Source organism: Coregonus lavaretus, assembly GCF_964263955.1.
Source record: "Coregonus lavaretus genome assembly, contig: HAP1_SCAFFOLD_1954, whole genome shotgun sequence".
Classification (NCBI taxonomy): Eukaryota; Metazoa; Chordata; class Actinopteri; order Salmoniformes; family Salmonidae; genus Coregonus; species Coregonus lavaretus.
This window is the reverse complement of record NW_028166735.1, coordinates 9,115-18,228: the sequence shown is the minus strand read 5'-3', so window position 1 is coordinate 18,228 and position 9,114 is coordinate 9,115.

Below are 9,114 nucleotides of genomic sequence, written 5' to 3'. Positions count from 1 at the left end.
CAGTGACCGTACGTACATACCCCAACCAGAAGCCATGGATTACAGGAAACATCCGCACTGAGCTAAAGGGTAGAGCTGCCGCTTTCAAGGAACGGGACTCTAACCCGGACGCTTATAAGAAATCCCGCTATGACCTCCGACGAACCATCAAACAGGCAAAGAGTCAATACAGGTCTAAGATTGAATCATACTACACTGGCTCTGACGCTCGTCGGATGTGGCAGGGCTTGAAAACTATTACAGACTACAAAGGGAAGCACAGCCGCGAGCTGCCCAGTGACACAAGCCTACCAGACGAGCTAAACCACTTCTATGCTCGCTTCGAGGCAAGCAACACTGAAGCATGCATGAGAGCACCAGCTGTTCCGGACGACTATGTGATCACGCTCTCCGTAGCCGATGTGAGTAAGACTTTTAAGCAGGTCAACATTCACAAGGCCGCAGGGCCAGACGGATTACCAGGACGTGTACTCCGAGCATGTGCTGACCAACTGGCAAGTGTCTTCACTGACATTTTCAACATGTCCCTGACTGAGTCTGTAATACCAACATGTTTCAAGCAGACCACCATAGTCCCCGTGCCCAAGAACTCTAAGATAACCTGCCTAAATGACTACCGACCCGTAGCACTGACGTCTGTAGCCATGAAGTGCTTTGAAAGACTGGTCATGGCTCACATCAACAGCATAATCCCAGAAACCCTAGACCCACTCCAATTTGCATACCGCCCCAACAGATCCACAGATGATGCAATCTCTATCGCACTCCACACTGCCCTTTCCCACCTGGACAAGAGGAACACCTACGTGAGAATGCTATTCATTGACTACAGCTCAGCATTCAACACCATAGTGCCCTCTAAGCTCATCACTAAGCTAAGGATCCTGGGACTAAACACCTCCCTCTGCAACTGGATCCTGGACTTCCTGACGGGCCGCCCCCAGGTGGTAAGGGTAGGTAACAACACATCTGCCACACTGATCCTCAACACGGGGGCCCCTCAGGGGTGCGTGCTCAGTCCCCTCCTGTACTCTCTGTTCACCCATGACTGCATGGCCAGGCACGACTCCAACACCATCATTAAGTTTGCCGACGACACAACAGTGGTAGGCCTGATCACCGACAACGATGAGACAGCCTATAGGGAGGAGGTCAGAGATCTGGCCGTGTGGTGCCAGGACAACAACCTCTCCCTCAACGTGACCAAGACAAAGGAGATGATTGTGGACTACAGGAAAAAAAAGAGGACTGAGCACGCCCCCATTCTCATCGACGGGGCTGTAGTGGAACAGGTTGAGAGCTTCAAGTTCCTTGGTGTCCACATCACCAACAAACTATCATGGTCCAAACACACCAAGACAGTCGTGAAGAGGGCACGACAAAGCCTATTCCCCCTCAGGAGACTAAAAAGATTTGGCATGGGTCCTCAGATCCTCAAAAAATTCTACAGCTGCACCATCGAGAGCATCCTGACTGGTTGCATCACCGCCTGGTATGGCAACTGCTTGGCCTCTGACCGCAAGACACTACAGAGGGTAGTGCGTACGGCCCAGTACATCACTGGGGCAAAGCTCCCTGCCATCCAGGACCTCTATACCAGGCGGTGTCAGAGGAAGGCCCTCAAAATTGTCAAAGACTCCAGCCACCCTAGTCATAGACTGTTCTCTCTGCTACCGCACGGCAAGCGGTACCGGAGTGCCAAGTCTAGGTCCAAAAGACTTCTCAACAGCTTCTACCCCCAAGCCATAAGACTCCTGAACAGCTAATCATGGCTACCCGGACTATTTGCACTGCCCCCCCACCCCTTCCTTTTTACGCTGCTGCTACTCTGTTAAGTATTTATGCATAGTCACTTTAACTCTACCCACATGTACATATTACCTCAACTACCTCAACTAGCCGGTGCCCCCGCACATTGACTATGCAACGGTACCCCCCTGTATATATAGCCTCCCTACTGTCACTTTATTTTACTGTATATATAGCCTCCCTACTGTCACTTTATTTTACTTCTGCTCTTTTTTTCTCAACACTTTTTTTGTTGTTGTTTTATTCTTACTTTTTTGTTTAAAATAAATGCACTGTTGGTTAAGGGCTGTAAGTAAGCATTTCACTGTAATGTCTGCACCTGTTGTATTCGGCGCATGTGACCAATAACATTTGATTTGATTTGATTTGATTTGATTTGATTATGTTATTTACCCTTTACAGATAAAGACCTGTTGCTCTCTAAACTGCCATGTAATCACTGAATGCTTTTAATAAACTCACAGGCTGTCAGTCTTGTATGATTTCTCTCTTGGAAAGACTACAACATACAGTATGAATTAACTGAGATCAGTCTTGTGTGATTTCCAACCAAGTTTTTCACACATATGATAATGATAGTAGATAGCTGGATGGAAGCAGTGTAGAAAAAGTGTCATACTTGAGTAAAAGAAAAGATACCTTCATAGAAAATGACTCAAGTAAAAGTGAAAGTCACCCAGTAAAACATTTGGTTTTAAATATACTTCATGATCAAGAAAAAAATTATATTTTTTATTTCTAATTCCGTATATTAAGCAAACCAGGCAGGCAGCACGTTTTTTGGGGAAGTGTGTTCCACTACTAACAGAGGAACAAGGGGAAGTGTGTTCCACTACTAACAGAGGAACAAGGGGAAGAGTGTTCCACTACTAACAGAGGAACAGGGGGAAGTGTGTTCCACTACTAACAGAGGAACAGGGGGAAGTGTGTTCCACTACTAACAGAGGAACAGGGGGAAGTGTGTTCCACTACTAACAGAGGAACAGGGGGTTAGTGTGTTCCACTACTAACAGAGGAACAGGGGGAAGTGTGTTCCACTACTAACAGAGGAACAGGGGGAAGTGTGTTCCACTACTAACAGAGGAACAGGGGGAAGTGTGTTCCACTACTAACAGAGGAACAGGGGGAAGTGTGTTCCACTACTAACAGAGGAACAGGGGGAAGTGTGTTCCACTACTAACAGAGGAACAGGGGGAAGTGTGTTCCACTACTAACAGAGGAACAGGGGGAAGTGTGTTCCACTACTAACAGAGGAACAGGGGGAAGTGTGTTCCACTACTAACAGAGGAACAGGGGGAAGTGTTCCACTACTAACAGAGGAACAGGAAGAAGTGTGTGTTTGTGTGCATGTGTACCAGCTCTGTCTCACTCAAATGCCCATTCCAGCAGACTGTGCTCTCTCTCTCTCTCTCTCTCTCTCTCTCTCTCTCTCTCTCTCTCTCTCTCTCTCTCTCTCTCTTCTCTCTCTCTCTCTCTCTCTCTCTCTCTCTCTATGCTCCTCTCTCTCTCTACTCCTCACTCTCTCTCTCTCTCTCTCTCTAATTTCAATTTCAATTTAAGGGCTTTATTGGCATGGGAAACGTATGTTAACATTGCCAAAGCAAGTGAAGTAGATAGTAAACAAAAGTGAAATAAACAATAAATATTAACAGTAACCATTACACTCAGAAGTTCCAAAGGAATAAAGGCATTTCAAATGTCATATTATGTATATATACAGTGTTGTAACAATGTGCAAATAGTTAAAGTACAAATGGGAAAATAAATAAACATAACATGGGTTGTATTTACAATGGTGTTTGTTCTTCACTGGTTGACCTTTTCTTGTGGCAACAGGTCACAAATCTTGCAGCTGTGATTTTACATTTACATTTTTAGTCATTTAGCAGACGCTCTTATCCAGAGCGACTTACAGGAGCAATTAGGGTTAAGTGCCTTGCTCAAGGGCACATCGACAAGATTTTTCACCTAGTTGGCTCGGGGATTAGAACCAGCGACCTTTCGGTTACTGGCACAACGCTCTTACCCACTAAGCTACCTGCCGCCCTGTGATGGCACACTGTGGTTTTTCACTCTCTCTCTCTCTCTCTCACTCTCTCTCTCTCTCTCTCTCTCTCTCTCTCTCTCTCTCTCTCTCTCTCTCTCTCTCTCTCTCTCTCTCTCTCTCTCTCTCTCTCTCTCTCTCTCTCTCTCTCTCTCTCTCTCTCTCTCTCTCTCTCTCTCTCTCTCTCTCTCTCTCTCGCTCTCTCGCTCTCTCTCTCACACACACACACACATACACATACACACACTCCTTCTCTGGCTTTGGTTGATGACAGAGAAAGGGAGAGGTGCATAGCTACACTCCAATTCTATGAGTGTGTGTGTGTGTGTGTTCAGAACTCTGGTGGTATTCTAGACATGTTCTTGCTAGGGAGTGTCCACTCCAGTACATGTGTAGTATAAGGATGTGTTGAGGCCTAAAGGGACCCTGTGTTTAACTCACACACTGCAACAAGACGGCTGTAGTAGCTTTTGGTTTATTGAAGAACAACCGTTGTCTCCATTGAGCACAAAGTTGTGGTCCAGGTAGTTGTTTTATGATTGACTGAAAGAGGGGGACTTTCAGAGTGAGACTGATGTCTGTTGGTTGGATAGTAGTTAATTAAATGTCAGGTTGGTTGGATAGTAGTTAATTAAATGTCAGGTTGGTTGTCTATTGGTTATTTCTTGGTTGGTCGAACATTGGTTGGTTGGTTGAATGTTGGGCCTAGTTGTGTAGTCATTGCCTTGTTGGCTGAATGTCAGGTTGGTTGAAAATAGATCCTTGTTGATAGGCTGTTAGTTTTCATTAGGTTGTATTTTGGTTGTTTTTTTGGTTAGACTGGTTCCTAGGAGGAGGAAGAGGAAGAGGAGGCTGAGCTGTGACCGTATGACATCATTCTCCCCTTACCTGCTGAGAGAGAGAGAGAGAGAGAGAGAGAGAGAGAGAGAGAGAGAGAGAGAGAGAGAGAGAGAGAGAGAGAGAGAGAGAGAGAGAGAGAGAGAGAGATACATGAGAGACTTACTGTATACACCATATTTATCGGAATAGGCTGCCATTTGGTACAGTACATCACCAGGGAGTAGCTACCTCTGGGACCGAACGTCTTCATGTAACAGTTAGTGCAGTAGGGCTTCTCATCATGCTGAAACACAATGCACAGAAAACATCTTAGTTCATTAGATACATAGATATACACAGATAGATAGATAGATAGATAGATAGATAGATAGATAGATAGATAGATAGATAGATAGATAGATAGATAGATATATAGATAGATAGATAGATAGATAGATAGATAGATAGATAGATAGATAGATAGATAGATAGATAGATAGATAGATAGATAGATAGATAGATAGATAGATAGATAGATAGATAGATAGATAGATAGATAGATAGATAGATAGATAGATAGATAGATAGATAGATAGATAGATAGATAGATAGATAGATAGATAGATAGATAGATAGATAGATAGATAGATAGATAGATAGATAGATAGATAGATAGATAGATAGATAGATAGATAGATAGATAGATAGATAGATAGATAGATAGATAGATAGATAGATAGATAGATAGATAGATAGATAGATAGATAGATAGATAGATAGATAGATAGATAGATAGATAGATAGATAGATAGATAGATGAAATGGCTCTGGTCTTTACATTGTTCCACCACAAGGCTACCTTGGTCAAATCGTCACATGGTTTACCTACCTGCTGCACAAATTCTCCTAACTTTCCATGAAAAGTCAAATCTGAAGTTAATCTGACAAAAGCTGGATCCCTTCTAGCCATGACCCAACAGCAACACCGTCAGAACTATAGCAGTCTTCATTCTGAAATGAGTCTGGTCTTCTTCAGAAGTAGTGTCGTAGTCTACAGGGTTCAGGACTCACCTTTTTAAACACTTCTTATCTCTCATATCATGAGGTTTCACATGTGTTTGGTTACATAGTGCCCAATGCTCTTCTTAGTGATAAAACAGCAAACATTAAGAGTGTTTATTATCAGACCCACATATATAATAAATATACTAGAATATAATATACTATACTATATTCATATGCTTTTAGTACTCACACATCATATCATGAATGAAGGTCATGTGTTGTTAAGAGCCAGCAGTGAAAACATACTGACAGGAGAGTTCCTCTTACGGCCACTAGGTGATAATATTGTTTCACAGACGCAGAACTGCAGTCTAGAATTAAGCACTGTCTCAATTATGTCTCCTTTCTCCTAAGGTGTTCACTTGTTCACTTCCCTAAACTGAAATGACTGGTATAAGAACTATGGTGGAAACTCCCACTTGATAACAGAAGGTAAAGTCCCATGGGTGGAACGGTGGAAGACGAACCTCACCCCCTCATCCCCCTCTCCTCTTCTCCCCATCTCCTCTTCTCCCCCTCTCCTATCCTCTCCTCTCCTCTTCTCCCCCTCTCCTCTCCTCCCCTCTCCTCTCCTCTTCTCCCCCTCTCCTCTCCTCCCCTCTCCTCTACTCTTCTCCCCCTCTCCTCTTCTCCTCCTCTCCTCCTCTCCTCTTCTCCTCCTCTCCCCCTCCCCCTCTCCCCCTCTCCTATTATCCCCCTCTCCTCTTCTCCTCCCTCTACTCTCCTCCCCTTTCCTCTTCTCCTCCTCTCCTCTCCTCCTCCTCTCCCCCTCCCCCCCCCCCTCCCCCTCTCAAGCAGTAGAAAGTTAGAGGTGATATTATAGGACACACTGCGTGAAACTTTGCTGCTCTGTCAGCAGTTTCCTGTGGGGTTTTTCAAAACAGAGCTGAGTTCAACCAGTGATCTAAGATAAGTTGCTACAAAGTTTATCTCACATCATTGAAGTAATGAACTAATGATATACAAGTCATATAGCCTAGCAGAATTGTCCACTCTTCAGTCCACTCTTCATGACAGCAGACTTGTATAGCTCAGTGGAGCCCCAGTTAGAGACAGATATGATACCTGCAGTGATATTGATGATCTTGTTCTGGAGCACAGGTAGGATGGTGTTATACTGATATACACTTATGACAGTTACTGAGATATGATTTGATATTGTAAGATATATGATCATTTGCAGGGCTAGTAAATGAACATCCAACTGGAAGCAGACAGTAAAAATCTGTCTCAAAGCAGAACAATGATGTTATCACCTGTAAATGTACTTTACTATAGCATAATTGTCCATCTGGGGACAGGCAATAATGTCAGTTAAGTTGTGATGGTGACAGCAATCTGACTGTTGTATATTCAGTGTGTCAATTATTGATTGTACATGTCTCTATGTAAATGAAAGAGAGTATATATTATATATTTTATATTGGTCATCTGTTAGAGCAGGAGGGGGGACACTTTGGACTAACTCCTTGATAAGATCCACAACTAGGGACTTTTGTAACGCCTTCAAAGGCCTGTCTTAATGAATTGGACCTGGAGTTACTATCAGCTCAAAACAATTAGTTTGAATGTCGTATAGAGCTGCTCTTTCTTTTTAAACAATCTTAAGAGCTGTCATTTTATTGTGAGGAACTGTAGTTTATCAGACCTTTTTCTGTTCTGTCCTCTGTTGTGTGAGTGATCAGGTCACAGACTCAGGTCTGGTCCAATGATAGAGGTCTGTGACCTGAGTCAAGATCAACAGGCCTGATGCTATATGTCAGGAAGAGAGAGAGAACTAGAGAGAGAGAGAGTGAGAGAGAGAGAGAGAGAGAGAGAGAGAGAGAGAGAGCGAGAGAGAGAGAGAGAGAGAGAGAGAGAGAGAGAGAGAGAGAGAGAGAGAGAGGAGTATAGAGCGAGCGAGAGAAAGAGAGAGAGAGGAGGGAGTGGGGAGAGAGAGGAGGGGAGGGGAGAGAGAGGAGGGAGTGGGGAGAGAGAGGAGGGAGTGGGGAGAGAGAGGAGGGGAGGGCAGAGAGAGGAGGTAATGGGGAGAGATGAGGGGAGGGGAGAGAGAGGAGGGAGTGGGGGGAGAGATTAGGGGAGGGCAGAGAGAGGAGGTAATGGGGAGAGAGGAGGGGAGGGGAGAGAGAGGAGGGAGTGGGGAGAGAGAGGAGGGGATCTGGAAGTTAATCTGGAAATTAATCTGGAAATTAATCTGGAAGTGAATCTGGAAGTTAATAGGAAGTTAATAGGAATACGATATTTAGATCGCAAAAACGTTTATTATGCATGTCAGATTTCAATACTGGCCGATGTCATGACTCGGGAGGATGTCTTCTCTCGAATGAGCCATTGATCATATTTCTGCGATATTCCTACCTACTGAAATGTGTAATTTAACGGAGGGTCTAGCACATGTTTCCTATTTGTCTGCCTCTTTAGTCCAGGGGGCATTGCATGGTGCCGTTGCCAGAGATATTATAGAAAAGAGATAGAATCCACTGAATGAATAAATGTACAATGTCCAACTCAGCAGACTGTCGACCAATCGCGTTCAAGTTGTCATACTGCGTCAAGCGGTTGCTAAGCGAATCGTCAGGCAATTCCTTCTCAAAGTCAGTCTATATGTCGAGAAACGTGCCTCTATTCCTCGAAAGTACATAATAACACGATTCCAAAGCTATACGATACCACAGATAGCAAGTTCATTATTTCACATCTCGCAAAAATATGTATGTTGCACTTCTTGTTGACGAAATTCGTGCTAATATTAGGTGTTTGAGCTAGTGCCCAATAGACTCCCATTCACTTCTTGAAGGAGAGCTCTCCTTGTACCAGAATCACCCAGAATGCACCGCGCTGCCCATTGACCTAGTATGGGCAACGTTTCCCATCTCCTCCAAGTATATCTGCTGTTACGAATGTTAGACTCCACTCTGTTAGCGACATCGATCTGCAGGAGATTGTAGACTCCTAAATTGATTGTGCAGTTTGTTTAGGCGATTTTACAGCTAGCTAGCTACTTCACATGCTGATATTGTCTTTGTATTATTGTGTGTAGCCAGCCCATAGAGAGAGCATTGCATTGTGGATTTTGTAGTCTACTTGAGCTGCAACAGAGTTTCCATGTTGCTACCAACCTTATTATAACGTCAAAATGAAACATTTGTTTACAAAAATTGTTTTCACATATTAGTGTAATTTAACACTGTAAATGAAAGTGATGAGTGGCTTTGTGTGGATTTCTCCTTTAATGTGTAGATTTTCATTTTGTATTTCATGATTTTCTTCATTCTTTGGTTGAGTTTGTTTGTCTTTATACATCCTTGTTGATTGTAGGCCAAAGTAATTCCTTTGATGTATGCCTTTTATTTCAAATGCATGTGTAGGATTTATCT